This window comes from Carcharodon carcharias, chromosome 20 (genome assembly GCF_017639515.1).
Source record: "Carcharodon carcharias isolate sCarCar2 chromosome 20, sCarCar2.pri, whole genome shotgun sequence".
Taxonomy (NCBI): Eukaryota; Metazoa; Chordata; class Chondrichthyes; order Lamniformes; family Lamnidae; genus Carcharodon; species Carcharodon carcharias.
Genome location: NC_054486.1, coordinates 114,986,875 through 115,009,818, shown reverse-complemented (window position 1 = coordinate 115,009,818; position 22,944 = coordinate 114,986,875).

Below are 22,944 nucleotides of genomic sequence, written 5' to 3'. Positions count from 1 at the left end.
CAGACCTGTCCCCACCAGTACTGTACCCCAGTGTTATACAGTGACAGACCCGTCCCCACCAGTACTGTACCCCAGTGTTATACAGTGACAGACCCGTCCCCACCAGTACTGTACCCCAGTGTTATACAGTGACAGACCTGTTCCCACCAGTACTGTACCCAGTGTTATACAGTGACAGACCTGTCCCCACCAGTACTGTACCCCAATGTTATACAGTGACAGACCTGTCCCCACCAGTACTGTACCCCAGTGTTATACAGTGACAGACCTGTCCCCACCAGTACTGTACCCCAGTGTTATACAGTGACAGACCCGTCCCCACCAGTACTGTACCCCAGTGTTATACAGTGACAGACCTGTCCCATCAGGTACTGTACCCCAGTGTTATACATTGACAGACCTGTCCCCACCTCTACTGTACCCCAGTGTTATACAGTGACAGACCCGTCCCCACCAGTACTGTACCCCAGTGTTATACAGTGACAGACCTGTCCCCACCAGTACTGTACCCCAGTGTTATACAGTGACAGACCCGTCCCCACCAGTACTGTACCCCAGTGTTATACAGTGACAGACCCGTCCCCACCAGTACTGTACCCCAGTGTTATACAGTGACAGACCTGTCCCCACCAGTACTGTACCCCAGTGTTATACAGTGACAGACCTGTCCCCACCAGTACTGTACCCCAGTGTTATACAGTGACAGACCTGTCCCCACCAGTACTGTACCCCAGTGTTATACAGTGACAGACCTGTCCCCACCAGTACTGTACCCCAGTGTTATACAGTGACAGACCTGTCCCCACCAGTACTGTACCCCAGTGTTATACAGTGACAGACCCGTCCCCACCAGTACTGTACCCCAGTGTTATACAGTGACAGACCTGTTCCCACCCCAGTGTTACACAGTGACAGACACTTCCCCACCAGTACTGTACCCCAGTGTTATACAGTGACAGACCCGTCCCCACCAGTACTGTACCCCAGTGTTATACAGTGACAGACCTGTCCCCACCAGTACTGTACCCCAGTGTTATACAGTGACAGACCTGTCCCCACCAGTACTGTACCCCAGTGTTATACAGTGACAGACCTGTCCCCACCAGTACTGTACCCCAGTGTTATACAGTGACAGACCTCTTCCCACCAGTACTGTACCCCAGTGTTATACAGTGACAGACCTGTCCCCACCAGTACTGTACCCCAGTGTATTACAGTGACAGACCCGTCCCCACCAGTACTGTACCCCATTGTCATACAGTGACAGACCCGTCCCCACCAGTACTGTACCCCAGTGTTATACAGTGACAGACCTGTCCCCACCAGTACTGTACACCAATGTTATACAGTGACAGACCTGTCCCCACCAGTACTGTACCCCAGTGTTATAGTGACAGACCCGTCCCCACCAGTACTGTACCCCAGTGTTATACAGTGACAGACCTGTCCCCACCAGTACTGTACCCCAGTGTTATACAGTGACAGAACTGTTCCCACCAGTACTGTACCCCAGTGTTATACAGTGACAGACCCGTCCCCACCAGTACTGTACCCCAGTGTTATACAGTGACAGCCCGTCCCCACCAGTACTGTACCCCAGTGTTATACAGTGACAGACCTGTCCCCACCAGTACTGTACCCCAGTGTTATGCAGTGACAGAACTGTCCCCACCAGTAATGTACCCAGTGTTATACAGTGACAGACCTGTCCCCAGCAGGACTGTACCCCAGTGTTATATAGTGTCAGACCCGTCCCCACCAGTACTGTACCCAGTGTTATACAGTGACAGACCGTCCCCACCAGTACTGTACCCCAGTGTTATACAGTGACAGACCTGTCCCCACCAGTACTGTACCCAGTGTTATACAGTGACAGACCTGTCCCCACCAGTACTGTACCCCAGTGTTATACAGTGACAGACCTGTCCCCACCAGTACTGTACCCCAGTGTTATACAGTGACAGACCCGTCCCCACCAGTACTGTACCCCAGTGTTATACAGTGACAGACCCGTCCCCACCAGTACTGTACCCCAGTGTTATACAGTGACAGACCTGTCCCCACCAGTACTGTACCCCAGTGTTATACAGTGACAGACCTGTCCCCACCAGTACTGTACCCAGTGTTATACAGTGACAGAACCATCCCCACCAGTACTGTACCCCAGTGTTATACAGTGACAGACCTGTCCCCACCAGTACTGTACCCCAGTGTTATACAGTGACAGACCCGTCCCCACCAGTACTGTACCCCAGTGTTATACAGTGACAGACCTGTCCCACCAGTACTGTACCCCAGTGTTATACAGTGACAGACCTGTCCCCACCAGTACTGTACCCCAGTGTTATACAGTGACAGACCTGTCCCCACCAGTACTGTACCCCAGTGTTATACAGTGACAGACCCGTCCCCACCAGTACTGTACCCCAGTGTTATACAGTGACAGACCCGTCCCCACCAGTACTGTACCCCAGTGTTATACAGTGACAGACCTGTCCCCACCAGTACTGTACCCCAGTGTTATACAGTGACAGACCCGTCCCCACCAGTACTGTACCCCAGTGTTATACAGTGACAGACCCGTCCCCACCAGTACTGTACCCCAGTGTTATACAGTGACAGACCTGTCCCCACCAGTACTGTACCCCAGTGTTATACAGTGACAGACCCGTCCCCACCAGTACTGTACCCCAGTGTTATACAGTGACAGACCCGTCCCCACCAGTACTGTACCCCAGTGTTATACAGTGACAGACCCGTCCCCACCAGTACTGTACCCCAGTGTTATACAGTGACAGACCCGTCCCCACCAGTACTGTACCCCAGTGTTATACAGTGACAGACCCGTCCCCACCAGTACTGTACCCCAGTGTTATACAGTGACAGACCCGTCCCCACCAGTACTGTACCCCAGTGTTATACAGTGACAGACCGTCCCCACCAGTACTGTACCCCAGTGTTATACAGTGACAGACCCGTCCCCACCAGTACTGTACCCCAGTGTTATACAGTGACAGACCCGTCCCCACCAGTACTGTACCCCAGTGTTATACAGTGACAGACCCGTCCCCACCAGTACTGTACCCCAGTGTTATACAGTGACAGACCTGTCCCCACCAGTACTGTACCCCAGTGTTATACAGTGACAGACCCGTCCCCACCAGTACTGTACCCCAGTGTTATACAGTGACAGACCTGTCCCCACCAGTACTGTACCCCAGTGTTATACAGTGACAGACCCGTCCCCACCAGTACTGTACCCCAGTGTTATACAGTGACAGACCTGTCCCCACCAGTACTGTACCCCAGTGTTATACAGTGACAGACCCGTCCCCACCAGTACTGTACCCCAGTGTTATACAGTGACAGACCTGTCCCCACCCTAGTGTTACACAGTGACTGACAAGTCCCCACCAGTACTGTACCCCAGTGTTATACAGTGACAGACCTGTTCCCACCCCAGTGTTACACAGTGACAGACACTTCCCCACCAGTACTGTACCCCAGTGTTATACAGTGACAGACCCGTCCCCACCAGTACTGTACCCCAGTGTTATACAGTGACAGACCTGTCCCCACCAGTACTGTACCCCAGTGTTATACAGTGACAGACCTGTCCCCACCAGTACTGTACCCCAGTGTTATACAGTGACAGACCTGTCCCCACCAGTACTGTACCCCAGTGTTATACAGTGACAGACCCTTCCCCACCTGTACTGTACCCCAGTGTTTTACAGTGACAGACCCGTCCCCACCAGTACTGTACCCCAGTGTTATACAGTGACAGACCCGTCCCCACCAGTACTGTACCCCAGTGTTATACAGTGACAGACCCGTCCCCACCAGTACTGTCCCCAGTGTTATACAGTGACAGACCTGTCCCCACCAGTACTGTACCCGTGTTATAGTGACAGACCCGTCCCCACCAGTACTGTACCCCAGTGTTATACAGTGACAGACCTGTTCCCACCAGTACTGTACCCAATCGTTATACAGTGACAGACCCGTCCCCACCAGTACTGTACCCCAGTGTTATACAGTGACAGACCCGTCCCCACCAGTACTGTACCCCAGTGTTATACAGTGACAGACCTGTCCCCACCAGTACTGTACCCCAGTGTTATACAGTGACAGACCTGTTCCCACCAGTACTGTACCCCAGTGTTATACAGTGACAGACCCGTCCCCACCAGTACTGTACCCCAGTGTTATACAGTGACAGACCTGTTCCCAGTACTGTACCCCAGTGTTATACAGTGACAGACCCGTCCCCACCAGTACTGTACCCCAGTGTTATACAGTGACAGACCCGTCCCCACCAGTACTGTACCCCAGTGTTATACAGTGACAGACCTGTCCCCACCAGTACTGTACCCCAGTGTTATACAGTGACAGACCTGTCCCCACCAGTACTGTACCCCAGTGTTATACAGTGACAGACCTGTCCCCACCAGTACTGTACCCCAGTGTTATACAGTGACAGACCTGTCCCCACCAGTACTGTACCCAGTGTTATACAGTGACAGACCTGTCCCCACCAGTACTGTACCCCAGTGTTATACAGTGACAGACCCGTCCCCACCAGTACTGTACCCCAGAGTTATACAGTGACAGACCTGTTCCCACCCCAGTGTTATACAGTGACAGACACTTCCCCACCAGTACTGTACCCCAGTGTTATACAGTGACAGACCCGTCCCCACCAGTACTGTACCCCAGTGTTATACAGTGACAGACCTGTCCCCACCAGTACTGTACCCCAGTGTTATACAGTGACAGACCTGTCCCCACCAGTACTGTACCCCAGTGTTATACAGTGACAGACCTGTCCCCACCAGTACTGTACCCCAGTGTTATACAGTGACAGACCCGTCCCCACCAGTACTGTACCCCAGTGTTATACAGTGACAGACCTCTTCCCACCAGTACTGTACCCCAGTGTTATACAGTGACAGACCTGTCCCCACCAGTACTGTACCCCAGTGTTATACAGTGACAGACCTGTCCCCACCAGTACTGTACCCCAGTGTTATACAGTGACAGACCCGTCCCCACCAGTACTGTACCCCAGTGTTATACAGTGACAGACCTGTCCCCACCAGTACTGTACCCCAGTGTTATACAGTGACAGACCTGTCCCCACCAGTACTGTACCCCAGTGTTATACAGTGACAGACCCGTCCCCACCAGTACTGTACCCCAGTGTTATACAGTGACAGACCTGTTCCCCCAGTACTGTACCCCAGTGTTATACAGTGACAGACCCGTCCCCACCAGTACTGTACCCCAGTGTTATACAGTGACAGACCCGTCCCCACCAGTACTGTACCCCAGTGTTATACAGTGACAGACCTGTCCCCACCAGTACTGTACCCCAGTGTTATACAGTGACAGACCTGTCCCCACCAGTACTGTACCCCAGTGTTATACAGTGACAGACCTGTCCCCACCAGTACTGTACCCCAGTGTTATACAGTGACAGACCTGTCCCCACCAGTACTGTACCCCAGTGTTATACAGTGACAGACCTGTCCCCACCAGTACTGTACCCAGTGTTATACAGTGACAGACCCGTCCCCACCAGTACTGTACCCCCGTGTTATACAGTGACAGACCTGTCCCCACCAGTACTGTACCCCAGTGTTATACAGTAACAGACCTGTCCCCACCAGTACTGTACCCCAGTGTTATACAGTGTCAGACCTGTCCCCACCAGTACTGTACCCCAGTGTTATACAGTGACAGACCCGTCCCCACCAGTAGTGTACCCCATTGTTATACAGTGACAGACAAGTCCCAACCTGTACTGTACCCCAGTGTTATACAGTGACAGACCTGTCCCCACCAGTACTGTACCCCAGTGTTATACAGTGACAGACCCGTCCCCACCAGTACTGTACCCCAGTGTTATACAGTGACAGACCCGTCCCCACCAGTACTGTACCCCAGTGTTATACAGTGACAGACCTGTCCCAACCAGTACTGTACCCCAGCGTTATACAGTGACAGACCGTCCCAACCAGCACTGTACTCATGTTATACAGTGACAGACCCGTCCCAACCAGTACTGCACCCCAGTGTTATACAGTGACAGACCCGTCCCCACCAGTACTGTACCCCAGTGTTATACAGTGACAGACCTGTCCCCACCAGTACTGTACCCCAGTGTTATACAGTGACAGACCTGTCCCCACCAGTACTGTACCCCAGTGTTATACAGTGACAGACCCGTCCCCACCAGTACTGTACCCCAGTGTTATACAGTGACAGACCTGTCCCCACCAGTACTGTACCCCAGTGTTATACAGTGACAGACCCGTCCCCACCAGTACTGTACCCCAGTGTTATACAGTGACAGACCTGTCCAACCAGTACTGTACCCCAGTGTTATACAGTGACAGACCTGTCCCCACCAGTACTGTACCCCAGTGTTATACAGTGACAGACCTGTCCCCACCAGTACTGTACCCCAGTGTTATACAGTGACAGACCCGTCCCCACCAGTACTGTACCCCAGTGTTATACAGTGACAGACCGTCCCCACCAGTACTGTACCCCAGTGTTATACAGTGACAGACCTGTCCCCACCAGTACTGTACCCCAGTGTTATACAGTGACAGACCCGTCCCCACCAGTACTGTACCCCAGTGTTATACAGTGACAGACCCGTCCCCACCAGTACTGTACCCCAGTGTTATACAGTGACAGACCCGTCCCCACCAGTACTGTACCCCAGTGTTATACAGTGACAGACCCGTCCCCACCAGTACTGTACCCCAGTGTTATACAGTGACAGACCTGTCCCCACCAGTACTGTACCCCAGTGTTATACAGTGACAGACCCGTCCCCACCAGTACTGTACCCCAGTGTTATACAGTGACAGACCCGTCCCCACCAGTACTGTACCCCAGTGTTATACAGTGACAGACCTGTCCCCACCAGTACTGTACCCCAGTGTTATACAGTGACAGACCTGTCCCCACCAGTACTGTACCCCAGTGTTATACAGTGACAGACCGTCCCCACCAGTACTGTACCCCAGTGTTATACAGTGACAGACCATCCCCACCAGTACTGTACCCCAGTGGTTTACAGTGACAGACCTGTTCCCACCAGTACTGTACCCCAGTGTTATATAGTGACAGACCTGTTCCCACCAGTACTGTACCCCAGTGTTATACAGTGACAGACCCATCCCCACCAGTACTGTACCCCAGTGTTATACAGTGACAGACCTGTTCCCCCCGGCACTGTACCCCAGTGTTATACAGTGACAGACCTGTCCCCACCAGTACTGTACCCCAGTGTTATACAGTGACAGATCTGTCCCCACCAGTGCTGTACCCGTGTTATACAGTGACAGACCTGTCCCCACCAGTACTGTACCCCAGTGTTATACAGTGACAGACCCGTCCCCACCAGTACTGTACTCCAGTGTTATACAGGGACAGACCCGTCCCCACCAGTACTGTACCCCAGTCTTATACAGTGAAAGACCTGTTCCCAAAAGTACTGTACCCGTGTTATAAAGAGACAGACATGTACCCACCAGTAATGTACCCCAGTCTTATACAGAGACAGACCTGTTCCCACCAGTACTGTACACCAGTGTTATACAGTGACAGACCTGTCCCCACCAGTACTGTACCCCAGTGTTATACAGTGACAGTCCCGTCCGCACCAGTACTGTACCTCAGTGTTATACAGTGACAGACCCGTCCCCACCAGTACTGTACCCCAGTGTTATACAGTGATAGACCTGTCCCCACAAGTACTGTACCCCAGTGTTATACAGTGACAGACCTGTCCCCACCAGTACTGCACCCCAGTGTTATACAGTGACAGACCCGTCCCCACCAGTACTGTACCCCAGTGTTATACAGTGACAGACCTGTCCCACCAGTACTGTACCCCAGTGTTATACAGTGACAGACCTGTCCCCACCAGTACTGTACCCCAGTGTTATACAGTGACAGACCTGTCCCCACCAGTACTGTACCCCAGTGTTATACAGTGACAGACCTGTCCCCACCAGTACTGTACCCAGTGTTATACAGTGACAGACCTGTCCCCACCAGTACTGTACCCCAGTGTTATACAGTGACAGACCCGTCCCCACCAGTACTGTACCCCAGTGTTATACAGTGACAGACCCGTCCCCACCAGTACTGTACCCCAGTGTTATACAGTGACAGACCCGTCCCCACCAGTACTGTACCCCAGTGTTATACAGTGACAGACCCGTCCCCACCAGTACTGTACCCCAGTGTTATACAGTGACAGACCTGTCCCCACCAGTACTGTACCCCAGTGTTATACAGTGACAGACCCTGTCCCCACCAGTACTGTACCCCAGTGTTATACAGTGACAGACCTGTCCCCACCAGTACTGTACCCCAGTGTTATACAGTGACAGACCTGTCCCCACCAGTACTGTACCCCAGTGTTATACAGTGACAGACCTGTCCCCACCAGTACTGTACCCCAGTGTTATACAGTGACAGACCCGTCCCCACCAGTACTGTACCCCAGTGTTATACAGTGACAGACCTGTCCCCACCAGTACTGTACCCCAGTGTTATACAGTGACAGACCTGTCCCCACCAGTACTGTACCCCAGTGTTATACAGTGACAGACCTGTCCCCACCAGTACTGTACCCCAGTGTTATACAGTGACAGACCCGTCCCCACCAGTACTGTACCCCAGTGTTATACAGTGACAGACCCGTCCCCACCAGTACTGTACCCCAGTGTTATACAGTGACAGACCTGTCCCCACCAGTACTGTACCCCAGTGTTATACAGTGACAGACCCGTCCCCACCAGTACTGTACCCCAGTGTTATACAGTGACAGACCCGTCCCCACCAGTACTGTACCCCAGTGTTATACAGTGACAGACCCGTCCCCACCAGTACTGTACCCCAGTGTTATACAGTGACAGACCTGTCCCCACCAGTACTGTACCCCAGTGTTATACAGTGACAGACCTGTCCCCACCAGTACTGTACCCCAGTGTTATACAGTGACAGACCCGTCCCCACCAGTACTGTACCCCAGTGTTATACAGTGACAGACCCGTCCCCACCAGTACTGTACCCCAGTGTTATACAGTGACAGACCTGTCCCCACCAGTACTGTACCCCAGTGTTATACAGTGACAGACCCGTCCCCACCAGTACTGTACCCCAGTGTTATACAGTGACAGACCTGTCCCCACCAGTACTGTACCCCAGTGTTATACAGTGACAGACCGTCCCCACCAGTACTGTACCCCAGTGTTATACAGTGACAGACCCGTCCCCACCAGTACTGTACCCCAGTGTTATACAGTGACAGACCCGTCCCCACCAGTACTGTACCCCAGTGTTATACAGTGACAGACCTGTCCCCACCAGTACTGTACCCAGTGTTATACAGTGACAGACCTGTCCCCACCAGTACTGTACCCCAGTGTTATACAGTGACAGACCTGTCCCACCAGTACTGTACCCCAGTGTTATACAGTGACAGACCTGTCCCCACCAGTACTGTACCCCAGTGTTATACAGTGACAGACCTGTCCCCACCAGTACTGTACCCAGGGTTATACAGTGACAGACCCGTCCCCACCAGTACTGTACCCCAGTGTTATACAGTGACAGACCCGTCCCCACCAGTACTGTACCCCAGTGTTATACAGTGACAGACCTGTCCCCACCAGTACTGTACCCCAGTGTCATACAGTGACAGACCCGTCCCCACCAGTACTGTACCCCAGTGTTATACAGTGACAGTCCCGTCCCCACCAGTACTGTACCCCAGTGTTATACAGTGACAGACCCGTCCCCACCAGTACTGTACCCCAGTGTTATACAGTGACAGACCCGTCCCCACCAGTACTGTACCCCAGTGTTATACAGTGACAGACCCGTCCCCACCAGTACTGTACCCCAGTGTTATACAGTGACAGACCCGTCCCCACCAGTACTGTACCCCAGTGTTATACAGTGACAGACCCGTCCCCACCAGTACTGTACCCCAGTGTTATACAGTGACAGACCTGTCCCCACCAGTACTGTACCCCAGTGTTATACAGTGACAGACCTGTCCCCACCAGTACTGTACCCCAGTGTTATACAGAGACAGACCCTGTCCCCACCAGTACTGTACCCCAGTGTTATACAGTGACAGACCTGTCCCCACCAGTACTGTACCCCAGTGTTATACAGTGACAGACCCATCCCCACCAGTACTGTACCCCAGTGTTATACAGTGACAGACCCGTCCCCACCAGTACTGTACCCCAGTGTTATACAGTGACAGACCCGTCCCCACCAGTACTGTACCCCAGTGTTATACAGTGACAGACCTGTCCCCACCAGTACTGTACCCCAGTGTTATACAGTGACAGACCCGTCCCCACCAGTACTGTACCCCAGTGTTATACAGTGACAGACCTGTCCCCACCAGTACTGTACCCAGTGTTATACAGTGACAGACCCGTCCCCACCAGTACTGTACCCCAGTGTTATACAGTGACAGACCCGTCCCCACCAGTACTGTACCCCAGTGTTATACAGTGACAGACCTGTCCCCACCAGTACTGTACCCCAGTGTTATACAGTGACAGACCTGTCCCCACCAGTACTGTACCCCAGTGTTATACAGTGACAGACCCGTCCCCACCAGTACTGTACCCCAGTGTTATACAGTGACAGACCTGTCCCCACCAGTACTGTACCCCAGTGTTATACAGTGACAGACCCGTCCCCACCAGTACTGTACCCCAGTGTTATACAGTGACAGACCCGTCCCCACCAGTACTGTACCCCAGTGTTACACAGTGACAGACCTCTCCCCACTAGTACTGTACCCCAGTGTTATACAGTGACAGAACTGTCCCCACCAGTACTGTACCCCAGTGTTATTCAGTGACAGACCTGTCCCCACCAGTACTGTACCCCAGTGTTATACAGTGACAGATCTGTCCCTACCAGTGCTGTACCCGTGTTATACAGTGACAGACCTGTCCCCACCAGTACTGTACTCCAGTGTTATACAGTGACAGACCCGTCCCCACCAGTACTGTACCCCAGTGTTATACAGTGACAGACCTGTTCCCACCCCAGTGTTACACAGTGACAGACACTTCCCCACCATTACTGTACCCCAGTGTTATACAGTGACACACCCGTCCCCACCAGTTCTGTACCCCAGTGTTATACAGTGACAGACCTGTCCCCATCAGTACTGTACCCCAATGTTATACAGTGACTGACCTGTCCCCACCAGTACTGTACCCCAGTGTTATACAGTGACTGACCTGTCCCCACCAGTACTGTACCCCAGTGTTATACAGTGACAGACCTCTTCCCACCAGTACTGTACCCCAGTGTTATACAGTGACAGACCTGTCCCCACCAGTACTGTACCCCATTGTTATACAGTGACAGACCCGTCCCCACCAGTGCTGTACCCCAGTGTTATACAGTGACAGACCCGTCCCCACCAGTACTGTACCCCAGTGTTATACAGTGACAGACCCGTCCCCACCAGTACTGTACCCCAGTGTTATACAGTGACAGACCTGTCCCCACCAGTACTGTACCCCAGTGTTATACAGTGACAGACCCGTCCCCACCAGTACTGTACCCCAGTGTTATACAGTGACAGACCTGTCCCCCCCAGTACTGTGTCCAGGCGTTATACAGTGACAGACCTGTCCCCACCAGTACTGTACCCCAGTGTTATACAGTGACAGACCCGTCCCCACCAGTACTGTACCCCAGTGTTATACAGTGACAGACCAGTGCCCACCAGTACTGTACCCCAGTGTATTACAGTGACAGACCTGTCCCCACCAGTACTGTACCCCAGTGTTATACAGTGACAGACCTGTCCCCACCAGTACTGTACCCCAGTGTTATACAGTGACAGACCTGTCCCCACCAGTACTGTACCCCAGTGTTATACAGTGACAGACCTGTCCCCACCAGTACTGTACCCCAGTGTTATACAGTGACAGACCCGTCCCCACCAGTACTGTACCCCAGTGTTATACAGTGACAGACCTGTCCCCACCAGTACTGTACCCCAGTGTTATACAGTGACAGACCTGTCCCCACCAGTACTGTACCCCAGTGTTATACAGTGACAGACCTGTCCCCACCAGTACTGTACCCCAGTGTTATACAGTGACAGACCTGTCCCCACCAGTACTGTACCCAGTGTTATACAGTGACAGACCTGTCCCCACCAGTACTGTACCCCAGTGTTATACAGTGACAGACCCGTCCCCACCAGTACTGTACCCCAGTGTTATACAGTGACAGACCCTGTCCCCACCAGTACTGTACCCCAGTGTTATACAGTGACAGACCCGTCCCCACCAGTACTGTACCCCAGTGTTATACAGTGACAGACCTGTCCCCACCAGTACTGTACCCCAGTGTTATACAGTGACAGACCTGTCCCCACCAGTACTGTACCCCAGTGTTATACAGTGACAGACCCGTCCCCACCAGTACTGTACCCCAGTGTTATACAGTGACAGACCTGTCCCCACCAGTACTGTACCCCAGTGTTATACAGTGACAGACCCGTCCCCACCAGTACTGTACCCCAGTGTTATACAGTGACAGACCCGTCCCCACCAGTACTGTACCCCAGTGTTATACAGTGACAGACCCGTCCCCACCAGTACTGTACCCCAGTGTTATACATAGACAGACCCGTCCCCACCAGTACTGTACCCCAGTGTTATACATGGACAGACCCGTCCCCACCAGTACTGTACCCCAGTGTTATACATGGACAGACCCGTCCCCACCAGTACTGTACCCCAGTGTTATACATAGACAGACCCGTCCCCACCAGTACTGTACCCCAGTGTTACACAGTGACACACCCATCCCCACCAGTACTGTACCCCAGTGTTATACAGTAACAGACCCGTCCCCACCAGTACTGTACCCCAGTGTTATACAGTAATAGACCTGTCCCCACCAGTACTGTACCCCAGTTTTATACAGTGGCAGACCTGTCCCCACCAGTACTGTACCCCAGTGTTATACAGTGACAGACCCGTCCCCACCAGTACTGTACCCCAGTGTTATACAGTGTTAGACCTGTCCCCACCAGTACTGTACCCCAGTGTTATACAGTGACCGACCCGTCCCCACCAGTACTGTACCCCAGTGTTATACAGTGACAGACCTGTCCCCACCAGTACTGTACCCAAGTGTTATACAGTAACAGACCCGTCCCCACCAGTACTGTACCCCAGTGTTATACAGTGACAGACCCGTCCCCACCAGTACTGTACTCCAGTGTTATACAGTGACAGACCCGTCCCCACCAGTACTGTACCCCAGTCTTATACAGTGAAAGACCTGTTCCCACCAGTACTGTACCCGTGTTATACAGAGACAGACATGTACCCACCAGTACTGTACCCCAGTGATTTACAGTGACAGACCTGTTCCCACCAGTACTGTACCCCAGTTTTATACCGTGACAGACCTGTCCCCACCAGTACTGTACCCCAGTGTTATACAGTGACAGACCTGTCCCCACCAGTACTGTATCCCAGTGTTATACAGTGACAGACCCGTCCCCACCAGTACTGTACCCCAGTGTTATACATGGACAGACCCGTCCCCACCAGTACTGTACCCCAGTGTTATACAGTGACAGACCTGTCCCCACCAGTACTGTACCCCAGTGTTATACAGTGACAGACCCGTCCCCACCAGTACTGTACCCCAGTGTTATACAGTGACAGACCCGTCCCCACCAGTACTGTACCCCAGTGTTATACATAGACAGACCCGTCCCCACCAGTACTGTACCCCAGTGTTATACAGTGACAGACCCGTCCCCACCAGTACTGTACCCCAGTGTTATACAGTGACAGACCCGTCCCCACCAGTACTGTACCCCAGTGTTATACATAGACAGACCCGTCCCCACCAGTACTGTACCCCAGTGTTATACAGTGACAGACCCGTCCCCACCAGTACTGTACCCCAGTGTTATACAGTGACAGACCCGTCCCCACCAGTACTGTACCCCAGTGTTATACAGTGACTGACCTGTCCCCACCAGTACTGTACCCCAGTGTTATACAGTGACAGACCCGTCCCCACCAGTACTGTACCCCAGTGTTATACAGTGACAGACCCGTCCCCACCAGTACTGTACCCCAGTGTTATACAGTGACAGACCTGTCCCCACCAGTACTGTACCCCAGTGTTATACAGTGACAGACCCGTCCCCACCAGTACTGTACCCCAGTGTTATACAGTGACAGACCTGTCCCCACCAGTACTGTACCCAAGTGTTATACAGTGACAGACCCGTCCCCACCAGTACTGTACCCCAGTGTTATACAGTGACAGACCTGTCCCCACCAGTACTGTACCCCAGTGTTATACAGTGACAGACCTGTCCCCACCAGTACTGTACCCCAGTGTTATACAGTGACAGACCCGTCCCCACCAGTACTGTACCCCAGTGTTATACAGTGACAGACCTGTCCCCACCAGTACTGTACCCCAGTGTTATACAGTGACAGACCCGTCCCCACCAGTACTGTACCCCAGTGTTATACAGTGACAGACCTGTCCCCACCAGTACTGTACCCCAGTGTTATACAGTGACAGACCCGTCCCCACCAGTACTGTACCCCAGTGTTATACAGTGACAGACCCGTCCCCACCAGTACTGTACCCCAGTGTTATACAGTGACAGACCCGTCCCCACCAGTACTGTACCCCAGTGTTATACAGTGACAGACCCGTCCCCACCAGTACTGTACCCCAGTGTTATACAGTGACAGACCTGTCCCCACCAGTACTGTACCCCAGTGTTATACAGTGACAGACCTGTCCCCACCAGTACTGTACCCCAGTGTTATACAGTGACAGACCTGTCCCCACCAGTACTGTACCCCAGTGTTATACAGTGACAGACCCGTCCCCACCAGTACTGTACCCCAGTGTTATACAGTGACAGACCTGTCCCCACCAGTACTGTACCCCAGTGTTATACAGTGACAGACCTGTCCCCACCAGTACTGTACCCCAGTGTTATACAGTGACAGACCCGTCCCCACCAGTACTGTACCCCAGTGTTATACAGTGACAGACCCGTCCCCACCAGTACTGTACCCCAGTGTTATACAGTGACAGACCCGTCCCCACCAGTACTGTACCCCAGTGTTATACAGTGACAGACCTGTCCCCACCAGTACTGTACCCAGTGTTATACAGTGACAGACCTGTCCCCACCAGTACTGTACCCCAGTGTTATACAGTGACAGACCTGTCGCCACCAGTACTGTACCCCAGTGTTATACACTGACAGACCTGTCCCCACCAGTACTGTACCCCAGTGTTATACAGTGACAGACCCGTCCCCACCAGTACTGTACCTCAGTGTTATACAGTGACAGACCCGTCCCCACCAGTACTCTACCCCAGTGTTATACAGTGATAGACCTGTCCCCACCAGTACTGTACCCCAGTGTTATACAGTGACAGACCTGTCCCCACCAGTACTGCACCCCAGTGTTATACAGTGACCGACCCGTCCCCACCAGTACTGTACCCCAGTGTTATACAGTGACAGACCTGTCCCCACCAGTACTGTACCCCAGTGTTTTACAGTAACAGACCCGTCCCCACCAGTACTGTACCCCAGTGATTTACAGTGACAGACCTGTTCCCACCAGTACTGTACCCCAGTTTTATACAGTGACAGACCTGTCCCCACCAGTACTGTACCCCAGTGTTATACAGTGACAGACCTGTCCCCACCAGTACTGTATCCCAGTGTTATACAGTGACAGACCCGTCCCCACCAGTACTGTACCCCAGTGTTATACATGGACAGACCCGTCCCCACCAGTACTGTACCCCAGTGTTATACAGTGACAGACCTGTCCCCACCAGTACTGTACCCCAGTGTTATACAGTGACAGACCCGTCCCCACCAGTACTGTACCCCAGTGTTATACAGTGACAGACCCGTCCCCACCAGTACTGTACCCCAGTGTTATACATAGACAGACCCGTCCCCACCAGTACTGTACCCCAGTGTTATACATGGACAGACCCGTCCCCACCAGTACTGTACCCCAGTGTTATACATGGACAGACCCGTCCCCACCAGTACTGTACCCCAGTGTTATACATAGACAGACCCGTCCCCACCAGTACTGTACCCCAGTGTTATACAGTAACAGACCCGTCCCCACCAGTACTGTACCCCAGTGTTACACAGTGACACACCCATCCCCACCAGTACTGTACCCCAGTGTTACACAGTGACACACCCATCCCCACCAGTACTGTACCCCAGTGTTATACAGTAATAGACCTGTCCCCACCAGTACTGTACCCCAGTTTTATACAGTGGCAGACCCGTCCCCACCAGTACTGTACCCCAGTGTTATACAGTGATAGACCTGTCCCCACCAGTACTGTACCCCAGTGTTATACAGTGACAGACCCGTCCCCACCAGTACTGTACCCCAGTGTTATACAGTGACAGACCTGTCCCCACCAGTACTGTACCCAAGTGTTATACAGTAACAGACCCGTCCCCACCAGTACTGTACCCCAGTGTTATACAGTGACAGACCTGTCCCCACCAGTACTGTACCCCAGTGTTATACAGTGACAGACCTGTCCCCACCAGTACTGTACCCCAGTGTTATACAGTAACAGACCCGTCCCCACCAGTACTTTACCCCAGTGTTATACAGTGACAGACCTGTCCCCACCCTAGTGTTACACAGTGACTGACAAGTCCCCACCACTACTGTACCCCAGTGTTATACAGTGACAGGCCTGTTCCCACCCGTGTTACACAGTGACAGACACTTCCCCACCATTACTGTACCCCAGTGTTATACAGTGACACACCCGTCCCCACCAGTACTGTACCCCAGTGTTATACAGTGACAGACCTGTCCCCATCAGTACTGTACCCCAATGTTATACAGTGACTGACCTTTCCCCACCAGTACTGTACCCCAGTGTTATACAGTGACTGACCTGTCCCCACCAGTACTGTACCCCAGTGTTCTACAGTGACAGACCTCTTCCCATCGGCACTGTACCCCATTGTTTTACAGTGACAGACCCGTCCCCACCTGTGCTGTACCCCAGTGTTACACAGTGACAGCCCCGTCCCCACCAGTACTGTACCCCAGTGTTATACAGTGACAGACCCGTCCCCACCAGTACTGTCCCCCGTGTTATACAGTGACAGACCTGTCCCCACCAGTACTGTACCCGTGTTATAGTGACAGACCCGTCCCCACCAGTACTGTACCCCAGTGTTATACATTGCCAGACCTGTTCCCACCAGCACTGTACCCAATCGTTATACAGTGACTGACCTGTTCCCACCAGTACTGTACCCCAGTGTTATACAGTGACAGCCGCGTCCCCACCAGTACTGTACCCCAGTGTTACACAGTGACAGCTCCATCCCCACCAGTACTGTACCCCAGTGGTTTACAGTGACAGACCTGTTCCCACCAGTACTGTACCCCAGTGTTATACAGTGACAGACCTGTTCCCACCAGTACTGTACCCCAGTGTTATATAGTGACAGACCTGTTCCCACCAGTACTGTACCCCAGTGTTATACAGTGACAGACCCATCCCCACCAGTACTGTACCCCAGTGTTATACAGTGACAGACCTGTTCCCCCGGCACTGTACCCCAGTGTTATACAGTGACAGACCCGTCCCCACCTGTGCTGTACCCCAGTGCTATACAGTGACAGACCCGTCCCCACCAGTTCTGTGCCCCAGTGTTACACAGTGACAGACCTCTCCCCACTAGTACTGTACCCCAGTGTTATACAGTGACAGAACTGTCCCCACCAGTACTGTACCCCAGTGTTATACAGTGACAGACCTGTCCCCACCAGTACTGTACCCCAGTGTTATACAGTGACAGACCTGTCCCCACCAGTACTGTACCCCAGATTTATACAGTGGCAGACCCATCCCCACCAGTACTGTACCCCAGTGTTATACAGTGACAGACCCGTCCCCACCAGTACTGTACCCCAGTGTAATACAGTGATAGACCTGTCCCCACCAGTACTGTACCCCAGTGTTATACAGTGACCGACCCGTCCCCACCAGTACTGTACCCCAGTGTTATACAGTGACAGACCTGTCCCCACCAGTACTGTACCCAGTGTTATACAGTAACAGACCCGTCCCCACCAGTACTGTACCCCAGTGTTATACAGTGACAGACCTGTCCCCACCAGTACTGTACCCCAGTGTTATACAGTGACAGACCTGTCCCCACCAGTACTGCACCCCAGTGTTATACAGTGACCGACCCGTCCCCACCAGTACTGTACCCCAGTGTTATACAGTGACAGACCTGTCCCCACCAGTACTGTACCCCAGTGTTTTACAGTAACAGACCTGTCCCCACCAGTACTGTACCCCAGTGTTATACAGTGACAGACCTGTCCCCACCAGTACTGTACCCCAGTGTTATACAGTGACAGACCCGTCCCCACCAGTACTGTACCCCAGTGTTATACAGTGACAGACCCGTCCCCACCAGTACTGTACCCCAGTGTTATACAGTGACAGACCCGTCCCCACCAGTACTGTACCCCAGTGTTATACAGTGACAGACCCGTCCCCACCAGTACTGTACCCCAGTGTTATACAGTGACAGACCTGTCCCCACCAGTACTGTACCCCAGTGTTATACAGTGACAGACCCGTCCCCACCAGTACTGTACCCCAGTGTTATACAGTGCCAGACCTGTTCCCACCAGTACTGTACCCAATCGTTATACAGTGACTGACCTGTTCCCACCAGTACTGTACCCCAGTGTTATACAGTGACAGACCCGTCCCCACCAGTACTGTACCCCAGTGTTATACAGTGACAGACCCGTCCCCACTAGTACTGTACTCCAGTGTTATACAGTGACAGACCCGTCCCCACCTGTACTGTACCCCAGTCTTATACAGTGAAAGACCTGTTCCCACCAGTACTGTACCCGTGTTATACAGAGACAGACATGTACCCACCAGTACTGTACCCCAGTCTTATACAGAGACAGACCTGTTCCCACCAGTACTGTACACCAGTGTTATACACTGACAGACCTGTCCCCACCAGTACTGTACCCCAGTGTTATACAGTGACAGACCCGTCCCCACCAGTACTGTACCTCAGTGTTATACAGTGACAGACCCGTCCCCACCAGTACTCTACCCCAGTGTTATACAGTGATAGACCTGTCCCCACCAGTACTGTACCCCAGTGTTATACAGTGACAGACCTGTCCCCACCAGTACTGCACCCCAGTGTTATACAGTGACCGACCCGTCCCCACCAGTACTGTACCCCAGTGTTATACAGTGACAGACCTGTCCCCACCAGTACTGTACCCCAGTGTTTTACAGTAACAGACCCGTCCCCACCAGTACTGTACCCCAGTGATTTACAGTGACAGACCTGTTCCCACCAGTACTGTACCCCAGTTTTATACAGTGACAGACCTGTCCCCACCAGTACTGTACCCCAGTGTTATACAGTGACAGACCTGTCCCCACCAGTACTGTATCCCAGTGTTATACAGTGACAGACCCGTCCCCACCAGTACTGTACCCCAGTGTTATACATGGACAGACCCGTCCCCACCAGTACTGTACCCCAGTGTTATACAGTGACAGACCTGTCCCCACCAGTACTGTACCCCAGTGTTATACAGTGACAGACCCGTCCCCACCAGTACTGTACCCCAGTGTTATACAGTGACAGACCCGTCCCCACCAGTACTGTACCCCAGTGTTATACATAGACAGACCCGTCCCCACCAGTACTGTACCCCAGTGTTATACATAGACCCGTCCCCACCAGTACTGTACCCCAGTGTTATACATGGACAGACCCGTCCCCACCAGTACTGTACCCCAGTGTTATACAGTGACAGACCCGTCCCCACCAGTACTGTACCCCAGTGTTATACAGTGACAGACCCTTCCCCACCAGTACTGTACCCCAGTGTTATACAGTGACAGACCCGTCCCCACCAGTACTGTACCCCAGTGTTATACAGTGACAGACCCGTCCCCACCAGTACTGTACCCCAGTGTTATACAGTGACAGACCCGTCCCCACCAGTACTGTACCCCAGTGTTATACAGTGACAGACCCGTCCCCACCAGTACTGTACCCCAGTGTTATACAGTGACTGACCTGTCCCCACCAGTACTGTACCCCAGTGTTATACAGTGACAGACCCGTCCCCACCAGTACTGTACCCCAGTGTTATACAGTAACAGACCCGTCCCCACCAGTACTTTACCCCAGTGTTATACAGTGACAGACCTGTCCCCACCCTAGTGTTACACAGTGACTGACAAGTCCCCACCACTACTGTACCCCAGTGTTATACAGTGAAAGACCTGTTCCCACCCCAGTGTTACACAGTGACAGACACTTCCCCACCATTACTGTACCCCAGTGTTATACAGTGACACACCCGTCCCCACCAGTACTGTACCCCAGTGTTATACAGTGACAGACCTGTCCCCATCAGTACTGTACCCCAATGTTATACAGTGACTGACCTGTCCCCACCAGTACTGTACCCCAGTGTTATACAGTGACTGACCTGTCCCCACCAGTACTGTACCCCAGTGTTCTACAGTGACAGACCTCTTCCCATCGGCACTGTACCCCATTGTTTTACAGTGACAGACCCGTCCCCACCTGTGCTGTACCCCAGTGTTACACAGTGACAGCCCCGTCCCCACCAGTACTGTACCCCAGTGTTATACAGTGACAGACCCGTCCCCACCAGTACTGTCCCCCGTGTTATACAGTGACAGACCTGTCCCCACCAGTACTGTACCCCTGTGTTATAGTGACAGACCCGTCCCCACCAGTACTGTACCCCAGTGTTATACATTGCCAGACCTGTTCCCACCAGCACTGTACCCAATCGTTATACAGTGACTGACCTGTTCCCACCAGTACTGTACCCCAGTGTTATACAGTGACAGCCCCGTCCCCACCAGTACTGTACCCCAGTGTTACACAGTGACAGCACCATCCCCACCAGTACTGTACCCCAGTGGTTTACAGTGACAGACCTGTTCCCACCAGTACTGTACCCCAGTGTTATACAGTGACAGACCTGTTCCCACCAGTACTGTACCCCAGTGTTATATAGTGACAGACCTGTTCCCACCAGTACTGTACCCCAGTGTTATACAGTGACAGACCCATCCCCACCAGTACTGTACCCCAGTGTTATACAGTGACAGACCTGTTCCCCCCGGCACTGTACCCCAGTGTTATACAGTGACAGACCCGTCCCCACCTGTGCTGTACCCCAGTGCTATACAGTGACAGACCCGTCCCCACCAGTTCTGTGCCCCAGTGTTACACAGTGACAGACCTCTCCCCACTAGTACTGTACCCCAGTGTTATACAGTGACAGAACTGTCCCCACCAGTACTGTACCCCAGTGTTATACAGTGACAGACCTGTCCCCACCAGTACTGTACCCCAGTGTTATACAGTGACAGACCTGTCCCCACCAGTACTGTACCCCAGTGTTATACAGTGACAGATCTGTCCCCACCAGTGCTGTACCCGTGTTATACAGTGACAGACCTGTCCCCACCAGTACTGTACCCCAGTGTTATACAGTGACAGACCCGTCCCCACCAGTACTGTACTCCAGTGTTATACAGTGACAGACCCGTCCCCACCAGTACTGTACCCCAGTCTTATACAGTGAAAGACCTGTTCCCACCAGTACTGTACCCGTGTTATACAGAGACAGACATGTACCCACCAGTACTGTACCCCAATCTTATACAGAGACAGACCTGTTCCCACCAGTACTGTACCCCAGTGTTATACAGTGACAGACCTGTCCCCACCAGTGCTGTACCCCAGTGTTATACAGTGACAGACCTGTCCCCACCAGTACTGTACCCCAGTGTTATACAGTGACAGACCTGTCCCCACCAGTACTGTACCCCAGTGTTATACAGTGACAGAACCGTCCCCACCAGTACTGTACCCCAGTGTTATACAGTGACAGACCCGTCCCCACCAGTACTGTACCCGTGTTATAAAGTGACAGACCCGTCCCCACCAGTACTGTATCCCAGTGTTATACAGTGACAGACCTCTCCCCACCAGTACTGTACCCCAGTGTTATACAGTGACAGACCCGTCCCCACTAGTACTGTACCCCATGTTATACAGTGACAACTGGAACATTGTTTTTGCCGTTCTTGCCCCTTTCTATCTGCGTCACTGAATATGGTGATTGTCCTGCAGTGGGAGATGGGGCCACAGTTCCTCAAATTGCTGTGTGGTGTTGGGTGATGCTTTTGCCTGGGAGATGTTAATTTTTACTCTCAATCTGCTTTCCCTCCAAATTGCTCTGATACCTACCTCCAAGAAAGTGAACTGGAAATTGAAACACGATGCCTTCATTCGGATGCTGCACGCAGCACAGCAGATCGAGCTCGAAATCTACCGGGGAAAGAAGAAAAGTGACACGGCAGCTCCTTCACCCTCCCTCAACTCCGACTACATCCAGTGTCCACACTGCAGCCGCCGCTTTGAACCCAATGTCGCTCATAGTCACATCCCCAAGTGTAAGACACTAAGGAGTCGACCAGCCCCACCCAAGAGGTAACTCAGCAACTTGCACTGAGCCTCTGGATGGGCTGTGACCATCCCAAGAGGGCAGAGGGAGGAGGTGAATGAACTTTGGACTGTGGGCACCGGGACTAAGGGCAGAGTTTATAATATTCTATCTGGCTCATTTCTTTACATAAATAAAGTAAGAATTATCATGTGAAAAAGCACCAGGAAACTAACAGTCTTTTTAAACAGCAAACTGGCCTTTGCAAAATGAACTGCAGAATATA